Here is a 16985-nt window from a genome sequence, read left to right as displayed (position 1 = left end):
GTCCTAAGGATTAATCCCCAAAATTTACAAGCAGCTCATGCAATTCAAAATCAAAAAAACAAACAACCCAATCCAAAAATGGGCAGAGGACCTAAATAGACATTTCTCCGAAGAAGACATAGAGATTGCCAACAAACACATGAAAGGATGCTCAACATCACTAGTCATTAGAGAAATGCAAATCAAAACTACAATGAGGTATCACCTCACACTGGTCAGAATGGCCATCATCAAAAAATCTACAAACAATCAATGCTGGAGAGGGTGTGGAGAAAAGGGAACCCTCTTGCACTGTTGGTGGGAATATAAATTGATACAGCCACTATGGAGAACAGTATGGAGGCTCCTTAAGAAACTAAAAATAGAATTACCATACGACCCAGCAATCCCACTACTGGGCATGTACCCTGAGAAAACCATAATTCAAAAAGAGTCATGTACCACAATGTTCATTGCAGCTCTATTTACAATAGCCAGGACATGGAAGCAACCTAAGTGTCCATCGACAGATGGATGGATAAAGAAGATGTGGCACATATATACAGTGGAATATTACTCAGCCATAAAAAGAGACGAAATTCAGTTATTTGTAGTGAGGTGGATGGACCTAGAGTCTGTCATATAGAGTGAAGTAAGTCAGAAAGAGAAAAACAAATACCGTATGCTAACACATATATATGGAATCTAAAAAAAAAAAAAAAAAAAAAATTGGTTCTGAAGAACCTAGGGGCAGGACAGGAATAAAGACGCAGACAAAGAGAATGGACTTGAGGACACAGGGAGGGGGAAGGGTAAGCTGGGATGAAGTGAGAGAGTGGCATGGACATATATACAATACCAAATGTAAAATAGATAGCTACTGGGAAGCAGCCACATAGCACAGGGAGATCATCTCAGTGCTTTGTGACCACCTAGAGGGGTGGGATAGGGAGGGTGGGAGGGAGACACAAGAGGGAGGAGATGTGGGGATGTATGTATATGTATAGCTGATTCACTTTGTTATACAGCAGAAACTAACACAACATTGTAAAGCAATTATACTCCAATAAAGATGTTTAAAAAATAATAATAAAATGTCTTATTCCAAAAAAAAAATCATTGTCCTTTTTCAAAGTCAGATAACATATAGTATGATTGTATTTTAAATTAAGGTACTTGAGTTCTGGAAAACTGCAGTTTATATAGGGTAAAACTAGTTAGTAATATTAATGTCTGTAATATCACCATGCTCTTTACCCCAATTTTTACATCATCAAAGCAGTTAAAACAGTAAACCCCTGGAAGTTGAAGAAACTGGACTCAGAAAAAGTATTAAGTTGTTCGGCGCCTTTCCCGTTCAGTAAATTATCTCACCTCTGTAGCTGAGTCATTAACTCACTAGGCTGATATTTATTGAGATTCCATCCATGAGCAAATTACTATCCTGGCCCCTGATTATTCCTACATGATTAAGGTCTGGTGCCCACAGTCAGAGAACTTACTGCTTAAAAGGAGAAGACGCAGCTTTAATATTGCATCTGCCAGGGTCCATGCACAATGTTAGGTGTTCCTAAATACATATTAAGTAGGATTCTTTTGCTTTCATGTAACAGAAAAAGTCAACTCACCTTGTTTAAAATTTAGAGTAAAAGACGTCATGTTCGGCAGTTTGATAACACCATCAAGAAACCAGATTTTTTTAGGTAGTTAATACAGATAAAGTGCCTTTTAAAAAATATCTGGCATCTAGTAAACACTCATTAAATTTCATAAATTATAATTACCTAGCACATTTCCCCCAGACTCTTAGGATTTATATATAAAATAAATAAGAGCAGAGTGGATTTTATACAGGGAATAGATAGATTTTACAGAGAAAATACTTAAGCTCGTTCTTGAGCTTAAGGAGATGATTGCCAACTAGACAAGGAAAGTCTTTTAAGGCAGAGGAAGCAACATGTGCAAGGCAAGGAAGTTTGGAGGGCAGAGTGACTAGTTAAAGAAATGAGGTTCATCTGTACAGTGGGATAATAAGCAGCCATGGAACAGAATAAGATAGAATCTATGTGTTAAATAATATGCTTATTAATGGAAAATTAAGATTATACAATAGTGTGCACAGTAGGCGCTCATTCAGTTTTTAGTTATTGCATTATTTGAGTAATTTACAATCACATTATCAATTTTTTTTAAATAGATGAGAAATTATAGAATCAGGAATTAGCAAATTGTTTATTCTTACTGGAGGAATGGAGGATGATGAAATAGAAGTAGAATTTGGTATTAGACTCTATGCTATACTAGAGAATTTGGACCTTATGCTCCAGACTAGATCAGAAGTTGGCAATCTTGGCCCGCCACTTATTTTTGTAAATGAAGTTTTATTGGAACACAGCCACTTGCATTCATTTACATGTGGTCTATGGTTGCTTTTGCACTGCAGCAGCAGAGTTGAATAGTTGTGAGAGAGACTGTATGGCCCACAAAGCCTGGAATATTTATTACCTAAACCTTTACAGAAAAAAATTGCTGACCCCTCCTATAAATAATGAAGAGACATCAAAGTAGGGGCTGGCATCATCAAATCTGTTTATTAGCAAGATAATACCAACAGAGCCTGGGAAACAGATATAAGAATGTTAATTGTAACAATTCTGACGAACATTCTGCCTTATAGAAATTTCTCAGTAATTCTCATACCATCCTAAAAGTAAATATAACAATTTTTGTGTCCTTTTTGTAAAAGAGGAGATGAGGAGCAGGCCAGATAGCTGTTAAGTGGTGTGTCTCCAAATAGAACATAAGCTCCAGGAAGAATGGGACTTTGTCTTGTTCACACTTCTGTCTCCAGCACCAAGGACAGTGTCTGACACATGCTCAGGCATCTAAATAAATATTTATGGACCAAATGCAAGAAGGAATCAATGAATAAATAAATGAATGAGTGGGAAATTCATAGGGGAGTGGAGGCAGCCTCTCAAAGTCACCCTGCAGAATCAGCCATCCCAACTTTATCGTCTTGCCAGCGCTTCCGGCGGTGACTTACTCGAGATCTTCCATGTTGTTTTAGGAGCTAGGAACCAGAAAAACCTACCCAGGATCTACAGATTCTCTCTTAGCTCGGGGCTTTCTCACTCTTCTATATTCTACCCGAAAAGAGTTGTCTCTTCATTTATCTGATTTGTTTTTGCTGTGTAGCACGCCCTATTTTCTTCCAATTGCTCACATCCGGTTCATGTCTACTCTTTAACTTTAAGCAGTTCTGGGGGTCCTTCCCATTGCTAAAGGGATTCCTCCCCCCTCAGCAGGTTACCATCCGTTACCCATCCAGTAGACAGCGCTGAGTGTTGTCAAACACTGGTGTTGCACAGTTTCTGTCTAGTTCTTAGTCTTTCATCTGCACCAGCCCTTGAAAGCTGACAGGAGGAATTGCTTGCTTTCCAGGCCTTAATGTTTATCTCCCTTCAGATCTCACCATCTGCTGTGATTTGGAAGCTCAGGTAAAGGGCATTTTTTCCCACTTCTTTTAGTTGCTCAGCCTCCTGCAGGTATTGCCGTGTCTCTGTCCTCTCTCTCTTCATACGTCATTTCCTTGGAACTGATGGGGCTTATATTGAAATTGATGGATGTGCCTGGTGCTTTTCTTCTTCTATGTTGTCTGTCATTCTTTGCATTGCACATATTCTGTCTGTCCACTGAGGCCTTCATGTAAAGCAGGCAAAAGCATCTGTGAAATCACAGTCAGCTGTGTCCTTTCTTCATTCCACTCTTATCTGTTATTTCACAATACTACTTTCCTTAGTGTCTAAGCCAGAGATGGCAAATGGTGGCCAGACCTCTTTGGCTTACCCTGAAAGTGACTCAGAACTTGGAAATTTGATTTTAAAAATGGAAGCCTGTCTTCCTTTCCAGATTTGAAAGAAGTGGTACCCTGGGGCTTGTGTTTTTCTTTGGCAAAAACAGGCAGGAGTGGGCTCTCAGCTACATTCTTTTGATGCGGTTCACACGCTGAAGATTTCCCCAGTTTCACTGCTTCTCCAATCTATCTTTATATCTAATCAGCATAAAGTGTTTATCGTTGCTCTTTATGCTTAGACTTTATAGTTTGAGCTTTTTCAAACTCTGGTGTAAAGCCAAGTTTCCAAAATCCTTTTAGAGAAGGGTCAATCAACTTTTTCTCTAAAGTGCCAGAGAGTAAATACTCTAGGCTTTGAGGACCATATGGTCTCTGTCTCAGTTACTCAACTCAGCCATTGCAGAGTGAAGACAGCCATAGACAAAACCGAACAAATGAATATGGCTGTGTTTCAATAAAACTTTATGCACAAAACAAGAGCTGGCCCATTTGGCCATAGTTTTCTGACCCCTATTTTAGAACATCACCTCTGATTTTGAAACAGCTACAGTGCATCACTTAATATTATCCATTCATTAAGGAATACTCAAGCTATATTGAATTATTACAGCAACTGGTACAATCTACTTCCATGCTGATTAAATGAGTTTGCGTATATGAATGTGTATTAACATGTAATCTTCGCAGCTCCAATTAAATGATTTTAGAGAGGCTTGAATTTGTTTTCTAGATTTTAAACATTTATGGATTTTATGAAGCCTAATAAAATATTATATATGCACTACTAGATCCTTTAAACATTGTTTACACAAGTAAATAATAGACCCTAATGAGACCAGTGCCGAAATTATTCCCTGGTTCTAGCACGGTTCCTTTGGGAGCTATATTATCTGCTTTAAGTCACCGTGGAGCCATTTAGCATACCGTAACAGAAGACACAGTCACTTAGTACCCTCCCAGCAACCATGTCCCCTGAGATTGTCATGGCCCTGGGGAAATATTTGTCTCATATTTGTCTCACCTCTCTCATATTTGTTTAGCACTCTACATTGGTTACAGTCAATACAGTAAAAACACAACTAAATCTTCCTGGAGGTGTTTCTTGATGAACTACTAAGTGCCAGTGCCAGGCATTATATATATATATATTAGGGTTTGTGAGAATTAGAGACTATGTAAATGTGTGTGTGTGTGTGTGTGTGTGTATATATATATATATATATATATACACACACACACACACACATATATAGTCATAGTAATTATGTGTAATTATTCTATGTATAATCTAATTCTTAGAACACCTAACTTTACAGATGAGCAAACTGAGACTTAGATGTTAAATGGCTGGTCCACGTTACAGAAGTTCCGTGTCTCTGCCTCTGAAGCACATGCTTAATCATGATGTAATGGTTCCTCTTAATATGATGCTTTCTATATGTTTATTCCCTCCACAAACACTAAAAAGAACTATTTCACTTAGTACTTGGCAAGCTTTAGGATCAATAAATCTTTCCTGAATAATGAAAACTTTTCTCTTACCAAAATTTGCCCCTCTTCTCAGGGATCCTGTCTTAGTTTAAAAGCATCATTATTTACTCAAATACCCAAGTTAAAGGCAATGCCACGCACCCCTTATTTTCCTCACCCTTAGTTCTCCATCCAATTGGTCACTGTGATGGTTAATTTTCTGTGTCAGCTCGGCTGGGCCAGGGTGCCTAGGTATTAGTCAAACATTATTCTGGATGTTTCTATTGAGGTTTTTTTTGGTGTTTGGCTTTTGGGGTTTCTTTTAGATGAGATTGATGTTTAAATTGGTAAACTTTGAGTAAAGCACGATGTCCTCAATATTGTGAGTGGGCCTCATCCAGTTAGTTAAATGCCTTTAATGCATGACCTCTGCCCCACGCCTCACCCCTGAGCAAGAAGGAATTCTACCAGCAATGGCCTTCAGACCTGAACTGCAACATTGGCTCTTCCCTGTGTCTCCTGTTTGTTCTGTCTCTCTGGAGAACTCTGACTAATATAGTCACTAAGAATAAATTCTTTCTCTGAAATATTATTCTTTACCATTCTCAATGCCCTACATTGGCTCAGGTCCCAATCTTTTGACTTCTAGTTAGTCTTTCTGCTTCTAGTTTCTCTAATTCCAATCTGGAATTAGGTCAGTGGCTCCCAAATGCCTGTGAAGCAAATTTAGGGCCCTTGGCATGACATTCAAGGTCCATCACAATTTGGGGCCAGCCCCTGACCAGTCCCCACCCAGCTTCCCCACATCAATCAGCATTTCATGAACTTGTCCTGCTTTCACTCCTCTGGCTCTTAAAACTGCTTTTGCCTCACTTTCTGTGTTGGGAAAAGTTCTTCTGGACATCTGAGCAAGAGTTCCAATTACCAGGTATACAATCAAGTAGAAGTTGAAGATTTGGGTTCCAGTGTCTTAGGTGGCCTTACCAGTGACTTTGGATCATGAGTTAAAAGCAAGAAAAGAGCTCAACCTTCCCTAAGAATCCTTTCCTTAACCTCTGTGGATCATATAAACCCACATATGCCCTTTAGACTCTGTTCATACAGTGAAAGAACAACCAGTTGAAGGTGAAACAATAAATCAGTAAGCACTTTGACAAGCCCTGTTTTGACTGCTTTTTTGTTCACCCGATGTTTTTCACTTAACTTACATAATATCCCAGTTATGTTTTCATGGGTAGCAACACCTTCAGCAAAGAGATGATGTGAGGCAGGGGCCTATAAAACTTTCAGGATAATTTGAAGTCTTTTGTTTCATGTTGTATTGAATTTCATCAGACTGATTTCTGACTGCCTGTCATGAATGTTTCTTTTGTTCATTAGAATGTAAGATTAGGGTTGCTTTAAAATTCCCTTTGGTGAATTGTTAAGAGCTGTGAAATGTTATCGAAAGGTCACTGAAATGCATGTGCCAGTAGCTATTAAAGTTAATAGACAGCATGGCCAATTCTATATCTGGAAAATGGCCCAGTCAAGAATGCAGATACAATATCACCAATTCATTCAGCAAAGGAGATTGAGTTCCTCTCCACTGTGCTAAATCTAGGAATATAAAAATAAATGCAGTATACTCTCTACCCTTAAGGAGCTTAATAGTCAAAAGAAGAAAACAGCCAGATTAACAAACCACAGCTTTCTGTATTGTAAATAATGCTTATAAACCTAGAAGGTCATGCATCAACTTAGGAAGTAGCCAAGAGAGGCCCCACCAAGAAAGGAAACAAAAGCAATTTTGAGCTGAGTCAAAGGATTTCAAGTAGTTGAAAATCTGGCTTCCTTTAGAGAACTGGTTCTCAAAGCGAAGTCCTCATACCGACATCATCAGCATCATCTGGGAGCTTGTGAGAAATGCAAACTTGGGCCCCCGTTCAGACCTCCTGAATCAGATGCTCTGGGAGTGAGACCCAGCAATCTGTGTTTTAGCATGCCCTCTAGATGATTCTGATACACACTTAAGTTTGGGGGTCACTGATTTAAAGAAGAACACACAGCCCAGCGCACCTGGTATCTAAGGCGTGGGCGTGGGTGAGGGGGTTGAGGAGGGCCACAAAGAACGAGGACTGTAGACCGAGGACAGATTGTAAGGAATCCTAAATAACTTCTTAGAAAGTTAAGACTTTATTCTTTAGGTTATGGGGAGACATTAGAATGTTCTAACCAGGAAACTATGATATTTAACTGTGTGAGTTTAGAAAAATGACTGTGGTAGCAGTTCAGAAGATGAAGTCAAGATATGAAGGCAGTAGGTGAAACAAGAGGCCACTGTAAAAGTTCAAGCCAGCGGAGTCTTGAGTCTGAGTTAAATACCCAGTAGCGTTGAGAATGGAGAAGAAGAGATAGATTTCAGAGTCTTGTAAGATATGAAATTGCCATCACTGTTTTTTGACTAAATATCTAGATTCTTCTGTTTCTGTGTTAAGACATTTTGTCTTTCACAACTGAATGTTCAAACCAATTTTAAATGGGTTGAGGAAAAGCAGAAACTTTGCAAGTTGGTAGGTGAGGTGAGAGATGAGAGAGCACTTGGGAGAGAGGTATATTTTAAGGTTTGAGTCTGGGTGCCTTGTGGTGTCTGGTGGAATACCTATAGCAGAGGTCAAGTGGAATATTTATGTTCGTATTTCCATTGCTTTTTTTTAAATCTTGCTTTCTTGCTATTTCTTACTTGATTTTTGGAGTACCCTAATAAAAGAAGAGGTTACATATTCTATATGAATTTCAACTCACAGTAAAAATTCCAGATAAGGATTTGGCTGTCTGCATTATCATGTTCACTTGATGGATTTCTTTAGGAGTGACTATAGTAAATGGCAACTCTACTCTCCAAATTTGTACCATAATTTTGCTTAGCTGAGAATTGTGTAGACAGGAAGACTACTAGCATAACTACTTGGAACTTCCTTAAGTACTTTTGTGTGGTATTTGATTCTGAAGACTTTTAAAACATAGTTCTGTATAGGTTACTAATATATCCAATTACAGTCAAATGGGGAGAATATTTTTTAGCATCAGCCCTATTTATCTTTATCTGATTCAAGGGGGAAAATTTTTTTGTCCACATTTATGTTCTCCAGATGAGCACAGTTCAGCAAGTGACACAGAAGGGGGAGCCAATCATTTCAACCACCTTCAAAGTCCTTCTGGAAGCTCATGATGGCAGATTGACTGCCGTACTCCATTCTTGTCTCATGCATGGATACGAATTATCTCTCTTCTCTATCCACCTCCAAAATTTACCCACTGGAGGAGGGTGCCAAAACCAAGTCCCCTAAAATCTGAGTCCCTGCTCTTACAGTCAACAGAATATGAAAGGACCTCGAGGATCATATTCACCTCAGAGCAGCACTGCACTAGAAGCTGCTTATGTTTAGAGTTGGTGATGACCCCATGACCACACGGCAAAGAGGAGTCCTGTGTCTTCTCTGATTTGAATGGCAATGCAGCATGGAAGTCAAGGTTATTGAGTGGGCCCAGAGTTAGCTCTGTTAGGTATTAGCTGCATGAACTTGGCGGAGTTACTTAGCCTTGTTTTTAATGGGGAAAAAATGTCCTCCACTGATCATGGGAATAAAAGGAGCTAAAGTAGGTATTTTGTATTATGGCTTCATATTATTATTCTTAGAGTAGTCATTATTCTTGTCCTTTTTATTCTGGACACTCCAAGGCTCCAGAATCCTGGCATTGCATGCTGGACAGGGACCCATATCCTGGGTTTAGAATCTATTCTAAAGAATTATTTCTTAAAAGAGGCATAGAGGATTATATCATCCTGTATATTTTAGCATTGTCTTTGTTTATTAGTTCTGCCATAATATTTCTCATTCACTTGAATTTTGAGATTCAACGTTATCTCCTGCAATGTTTGTGTTTGTTACTAATTCACCTCATTTTAAGAGCAGATTTGTAGAATATCTACACAATAGGATAGAAAATTACAAACAGATTGTTTTAAATGCTTAATATCCTTTGAAAGCACATGCAGGCATACCTTGGAGATGTTGTAGGTTTGGTTCCAGACCATTGCAATAAAACAAATATCACAATATAGTGAGTCACACAGATTTTTTGGTTTCCTAGTATACTCTAAACATTATGTTTACACTATACTGTAGTTTATTAAGTTTGCAATAGCATTATATCTAAAAAAATGTACACACATTAATTTAAAAATACTTTATTGCTAAAAAAAAAATGTTAACCATCATCTGACAATGCAGGGTTGCCACAAACCTTCAGTTTATAAAAAACAGTATCTTTGAAGTGCAACAAAATGAGGTATGCCTGTATGGGTATATTAAGCATTTACTTATGCTTAGCACTGATTATTTTTTCCTAATATTTGTATAAGTATTTGTGGTACTGTCTCATCAAATATAATCACTTGACTCTCACAGCACTCTGGTAGAAAAATGACTCAGAAACTTTTTTTCCTTTACTAGAGATTGAAAAATCCTGTATTTATTACTTTTAGATTTCAATCAGTTGAGTTCAGCTCATGACTACAAATTGTCCCAATTATTTAAAGTTTTAATCCATATTACAAAGTCTTGCCCAATTCATTGTAGGTGGCAACTGAATGAATCAAACTAATAGTCTGTCCAAATACAAATGTCTGAAAGATGTCTGTGTCTCATTTGAATATGAAGCTTTTGTTAATCATTGTTCTCTCATTGTGTTGTGAAATGTGCCTCCTCCTTAAAATTATCTGGAAGATAGCTATAAAATTTCCTTGAGCTTGACCTACTGAACATTTGCCAGAATTTCTGTGGAGTAAGCGTGTAGGAATCCATTTTGTTTTTAATCCCCAATTATTCTACTGTAAAGATGATTGCATGGACCCAGAGCATAACCTGTAGTTTTCTCCATTTTATTTCTAGTTAAAGCAAGTTCCTTGCTCTGCAGCTGTAGTCAACCTGTTTTTGACTTTTGTCTTACAATTAACCTACTTTTCCTTAAAGAGAACCCCCTTTAATATGGCTGTTAGAAAGGAACCCTCAAGCACGTACCCTTATGGAATAGTAAGTTCTAAATTGCTATTTCTCATTTCCTAAATATGAATATCATTATATCAAAAGCTTTAAAACAATACATTAAACCATGTCCTTTTTTCATAGTAACTATTCTCTTATTTTTACATTGGAATTTTAGACCTCAGATATTATTTTTATGGAGAAAATTCTTAAATGGAACTTGGTTACCACTTAAAGATAGATGTATTTTTTTGTTCTCATATGATCCATTTAAACTCACCATCAAAGTGAACTATGGACTCATTTTGGGAAGAAAATATATCCCATAGACCATAATTCCCCAAGACCTTTATTTATTTGATTTCTGCTCCCTGGGATCACGGCCTCATGACATGCAATTCTCAGTTCTGTGAGCCTCCCAGGAAATAGCATTCATAAAAATCATTTCACAGCAGACTTCAATGCCAACCCAATAATAAAATATTCCAGCACATTCTCACACTGAAGGCAGCCACGGACAGCCACTGCTCTTTTATTTTTATGTTGAAAAGACATCTTTTGGTAAAGACATCAAAGATATCTGCAGAGCAGACTACATAGCAACCTCTTTTTAATAGAGGTGTCCTCTATTAATGTCAAACTCCAGTATAATCTAATTGGCACCTTAATAATTCCAGCTACTAGAGATTTAAAGATACCGTCAACACACAAATCCCTGTAATTCCTTTTTTTCAAATGAGGAAGTAATTTTGAATATAAAACTGGAGGGAATTCACACATAAAATGTAAGTGGATCTTTAAAGCACCTGGTTCTTCACTTCTCTCAAAGCTAACCATGAAATCATCCCTCTTGTTGTCCTAGGGGGAGAAAAAATCCTCTGCTTCACTTGGTCTCTGTTGAGTCTCTTTCCACCATGGATTCTCTATACCTTAAAGCTCTTTAATGCCTTCCTCTCCCGCAATCCCACCTTATTCTCCTTAGCTTTGAGTGTGGTGTCATCCATTGGGTGCCATCGAATTTCACTTTCTTTGGGACAAAGAGGGAAAAGCTGTTCTGATTCAGAGAAAAGCCTCTACAATATATTGAGATTTTTGCAAATAGACTTCTTTTTGGCATATCTCCTGTGCTTTACAATATGAATTACAAACAAATAAGCAGAACACCAGGGTCCCCTTCTCTGACTTCATAATGTTAAGTTTGTTTCGCTATGTTTAAGTGAGATGCCAGGGGCTGGATATTTAAGAACACATTTGTCAAATTGTTTGCACATATAACCTGAATTTACTGTATAACTTCTAGTAAATTGCTCAACTTACTCATTCTGTGTTTATCAGCACAGTGGTAGTCACAAATAGAAAACTACTAAACATTTTGCTGTGTTTGCAGGAATTGATAGGAAAACTAATCTGACAAATTAAGGTAAATGAGGGATTTATCAAATATGTAACTTTGAGCTACACTAAGCAGCTTCAGCACAGTGGAAAGACACATGTACTATGCATTACAGTTTCTGCTCTTTTACACTAACTGTTTGGTACATTTGGACACAGGGCAAAGCCTTTCTAGGCGGTGGTTTCCTTATCTGCAAAATGAGCAGATTTGAATAATAGTTTCCATGTTGCTTATAGATTCAAAACTCTGATTTGAAACTCAAAAAATAATTCATCCTGATGACTTCTCTTAATACTTCCTTTTTTAACTCTAAAATTAATCAAGTTTTCATTCCTCTCTGATTGTTCACATATGACCCAAATCTTAAAATAGTAATAAATCAAATTTAAACTCAATTCCAGAGGTTTGATATCATCCATACCTGCCTAGAATCTGGTGATTGATTTTTATGATCCTTCATCTCTCTAAGCATTTTTGCAAAAGACTGAGTAAATTGGATGTACATCCAATCATTTAAGAACATTTATTGACTCCTGGTATCTTTTATTGCTATTTCTTTTCCCTAAAACATTTACAAGCAAGTTGCAATTAACATGACACTTCACTTCAGAATATATCAGTGGATATCACCTAAAAATAACACCTTCTGGTATAACAACAACACTATCGTCACACCTAAGAAAAAGCAACAATAATTCAAAAGTATCTTTTTTTTTTTTAATATATATTTACTATTTTTTTTTTTTTTTAATTTATTTTTGGCTGTGTTGGGTCTTCGTTTCTGTGCGAGGGCTTTCTCTAGTTGAGGCGAGCGGGGGCCACCCTTCATCGCGGTGCGCGGGCCTCTCACTGTCGCGGCCTCTCTTATTGCGGCCTCTCTTGTTGCGGAGCACAGGCTCCAGACGCGCAGGCTCAGTAGTCGTGGCTCACGGGCCCAGTTGCTCCACGGCATGTGGGATCTTCCCAGACCAGGGCTCGAACCCGTGTCCCCTGCATTGGCAGGCAGATTCTCAACCACTGCGCCACCAGGGAAGCCCAAAAGTATTTTCTAATACATGTACTACATTTACATTTCTCCTGTTATTCCCAAAATGACTTTTATAATTGGGTTGTTTTTCATTCTAGGATCCAATCAAGATTCACAAATTGCATTTGACTGTTATGTTTCTTCATTTTCTTTAAATCTAGAACAGTGGTCATCAAATTATAATCCAGGAGACACTCCTGCAGGGTTTGTCCTTGTATCTCAATCTAAGGAGGATTTTCACATATTTGAAGAGTTGTAAAACCAAACAACAAACAAACAAAAAACAAAGAAGAATACCAGAGAGCTTATATGACATACAGAGCGTGAAACATTTGCTATCTCCCCTTTACAGAAAATGTTTCCTGACTCCTTTCTTATCTAAAACTGCTGATTCCATGAATAATGTACAGTTTTGTACACAAAAGTTACTTAAATGTATCATTCTTTATGTGTGGTTATATAATAACTTGATTTAGTTAAGCCAGTTTTGTACTGATTATAATCAATTAAAGGACTTTAATTTTTCATCCATTTTCATCAAATTTAATTTTTGAATATTTAAAACATTTATGTGATTCAAAAGACAAACAATATGAAAAATTTATTCTCAAATAAATTTCCATTTGTGTCACTGTACCCCCAGTGCACCCTTAGATAAACATATTCATTTGTTTCTGATTTATCTTTATATATTTCTTTTTGCAAAACAAAAAGACCATCACACTATATACCCTTTTGCATCTTGCTTTTCTAGCTTATCTACGCATCCTGTAAACCAATTAGTATCATAAGGAACTTTTTTAGTTTTGTTTGTTGGTTTAAGGACTACATGGTGTTATGTTGTATGGATACAACATAGATTATTCATAAGTCTCCTTTGCACATGTTATTTATTTATTTATTTATTTATTTATTTATTTATTTATTTATTATTTATTTATTTATTTTTGCATGTGAATGTCTAGCTGTTCCAACACCATTTCTTGAAATGTTGAAAAGATTATCTTTGTTCCATTATACTGCCTTTTTTCCTTGGTCAAAGATCAGTTGACTATATTGATATGGCTCTATTCCAGGGCTCTTTATTCTGTTCCATTCACCTATTTTTCTTTTGTTTCGCCAATTCAACATTGTAGCTTTATACTAAGTCCTGAGGTCAGGTGGTGTCAGTTCTCTGACTGTTCTTCTCCTTCAGTATTGAGGTGGCTATTCTGGGACTTTTGCCTCTCCATATAAACTTTAGAATCAATTTGTCTATACCCACAAAATAACTCGTTGAGATTTTGATTGAGGTTGCCTTGAATCTATAGATCAAATTGGAAAGAACTAATATGTTGACAATATTGAGTCTCCCTATCCATGAACATGAACTATCTCTCCATTTATTTAGTTCTTCTTTTATAACTTTCATCAGAGTTTTGTAGTTTTTCTCATATAGATCTTGCAGATATTTTGTTAAATTCATACCTAAGTATGTTACTTTGGGGGGTGCTAATGTAAATGGTATTGTTTTTAATTTCAAATTCTGCTTCTCCACTGCTGGTATATAAGAAAGCAATTGCCTTTTGTATGTTAACCTTGAATCCTGAAACCTTGCTGTAATCACTGATTAGTTCCAGAATCTGTCCATTCTTTCAGATTTTCTACAAAGGTGATTATGTCACCTGCAAACAAAAATGGTTTTATGTCTTCTATCTCAATATCCATACCTTTTATTTCTTTTTCTTGTCTAATTGCATTAGCTAGGACTTCCAGTGTGATATTAAATAGCAGTGATGAAAGGGACATCCTTATCTTGTTCCTGATCTTAGCAGGAAAGCTTCAGGTTTCTTACAATTAAGTATGTAGGGTTTTGTGAATGTATTTGATTAAGATGGGGAAGTTGCCCTCCATTCCTAGTTTGCCGAGAGTTTTTATCATGAATGGGTGTTGGATTTTGTCAAATGTGTTTTCTGCACCTATTGAGGTAATTATATGTTTCTTTAACCTGTTGGTGTGATGGATTACATCAGTTGATTTTTGAATGTTGAATCAGCTTTGCATGTCTGGGATAAATCCTACTTGGTCATGGTGTATAATGCTTTTTACACCTTGTTGGATTTGATTTACTAAAATTTTGTTCAAGATTTTTGCATCTGTGTTCATAAGAGATATTAGTCTGTAGTTTTCTTTTCTTGTAATGGCTTTGTCTGGCTTTGTTATTAGGGTAATGCTAACTCATTAGAATGAGTTAGGGAGTATGCCCTCTGCATCTATCTTCTGGAAGAGATTGTAGAGAATTGGTATAATTTCTTCCTTAAGTATTTGATAGAATTCACCAGTAAACTCATCTGGGTCTGTTGCTTTCTATTTTAGAAAGTTATTTGTTATTAATTCAATTTAATTAATAGCTGTGGGCCTATTCAGAGTGTATGTTTCTTCTTGCATGAGTGTTGACCCGTGGTGATGGGGGAAAGGTGGAGGGAGGGAGATAAATGCTTTCAATGCTTTATGTTGCCAACATTGTGATCTACCTGGAGGCAACCCTGCTGCTACCATTTCTTGTGTCCCTGGTTCCTCTGATCTGGTCGTCCATGCTTCCTGTCATACCTGCCCTAGATCTAAGCTGCTATGATCACATAAGAGCAGAGACTCTGTACCTATTGCTACACCAAATCCATTGATAAATAGAGAATGACTCCCTTTTGCCCATCCCTCCCAACTCTTATTATTCAAGGGGGCAGAAATAGAGAGAATCTGCTCTCTTTCAATCTTCTATTCATATGCCTTACTGTTGTAGGGTGAACTCTGAGATCAGCCCTTCTACAGCCCATGTTTCTTCATTTTAAGCTGGGTGCATCAATAATGTGTTCTTAAGAAGTAAGAAGTGTGTCTCTATAGCTAAACTTGTGTCTAAAGCCAGCTTTTCATTGGCATATGCTCTATGTATTGACTTCATCTGGGTTTTTCAAAACAAGGGGTGAACAACTGAAGTGTAGATTTTAAAATGAGGGATGTATGACTGTTCTTCTCAATTTAATTTTGATTCAGTTTTTTGAATTAAAATGACTGAGCCAAATGACATCCTAGCTAAGGAAGGATCCAGAGTACTCTGAGCTCCAGCCAAGATGAATGATTTACATATCCCAAGATCAGCCATTTCTCTGCCTTTGTTCACCTTCTGTTGTATCTAAAATATCCTTCTCCTGTCTTCTTGAAGTACAAGGAAAAGATGCAAGCCTTCCAACCCCCACCATTTTTTCCCAGGGTGAGAGAACTCACACATCACTTTTTTCCTAGACCATTTTCATGGCATTTTTTGCTTCCCATTCGATTTCATAAGTGCAGTTCTTATTTTCACCACTAGATTACTAAACCCAGAACTCACAGTATTTAGCTCTGAAACCTACTATTTAGATGACAATAAATAGTCTATGTAAATCCTCAATATGTACGCAAAAACACACATGCACGTAAACTTTTGAAATTCTCTGCATCACTATGAATATTTAGATGAAATCTCTCCTATAGTCAAGAACCTGTAAAAGGGCAAATGGTGTCCTAAGGGAATGCAGGCACCACAGACAGCTGATTATTGGTTCTAGTTTAGTAAACATGATGTGTACATATACTACCTGCCCTTCTAGTACTAAAGATGGGGGTTATAAATATAATAAAACCCAATCTCAGCCCTGAGGAGTTCACAGTATGATCGGTTATAAAGGCATGTCCTTCCCCAAATGATGGTATGTTGTGCTAAGTCTGCAGAGGAAATCTGATCAATGCATTTGCAGAAAACAGAGGAAAGAAAGCTTAGTCCTAAAAGAAGAAGGAAGGGGCTATTTTCAGAGAGGAAAAGACATTTGGAACATAAGCAGGACAGTTTTGCCCATCAGAGAACAAAGAGAGGAGAATTCACGGCAAAGATTGCAGCATAGGCAAAGGCAAGAAGGCATGGGATTGCATGGCATGTTCTGTAAACTGCTAGAAGTTCAGTGTGGTAAGGACCCACACTTCCCAGGTAGGAAAAACAAGAATCAAAAGGAAGTGTTCAGTCTGATTGTAAATACTCATGATTTTCTTGGTAAGGAGTGTGGACTTGATTCTGAGGCAGTAAAGATTTATTCTTGGGGATACTTGGAGAGTGTAAACACAAAGTGGCTCTTTGAGACACTGGTTCTGGTTCACATATGAGACTAGGGAATGAATCCAGCACTCAGGAGTCCAAATGATACAAAGATGACTCCTAAGATG

Source organism: Eschrichtius robustus, chromosome 2, assembly GCF_028021215.1.
Source record: "Eschrichtius robustus isolate mEscRob2 chromosome 2, mEscRob2.pri, whole genome shotgun sequence".
Classification (NCBI taxonomy): Eukaryota; Metazoa; Chordata; class Mammalia; order Artiodactyla; family Eschrichtiidae; genus Eschrichtius; species Eschrichtius robustus.
Note: the sequence above shows the minus strand (reverse complement) of the source record.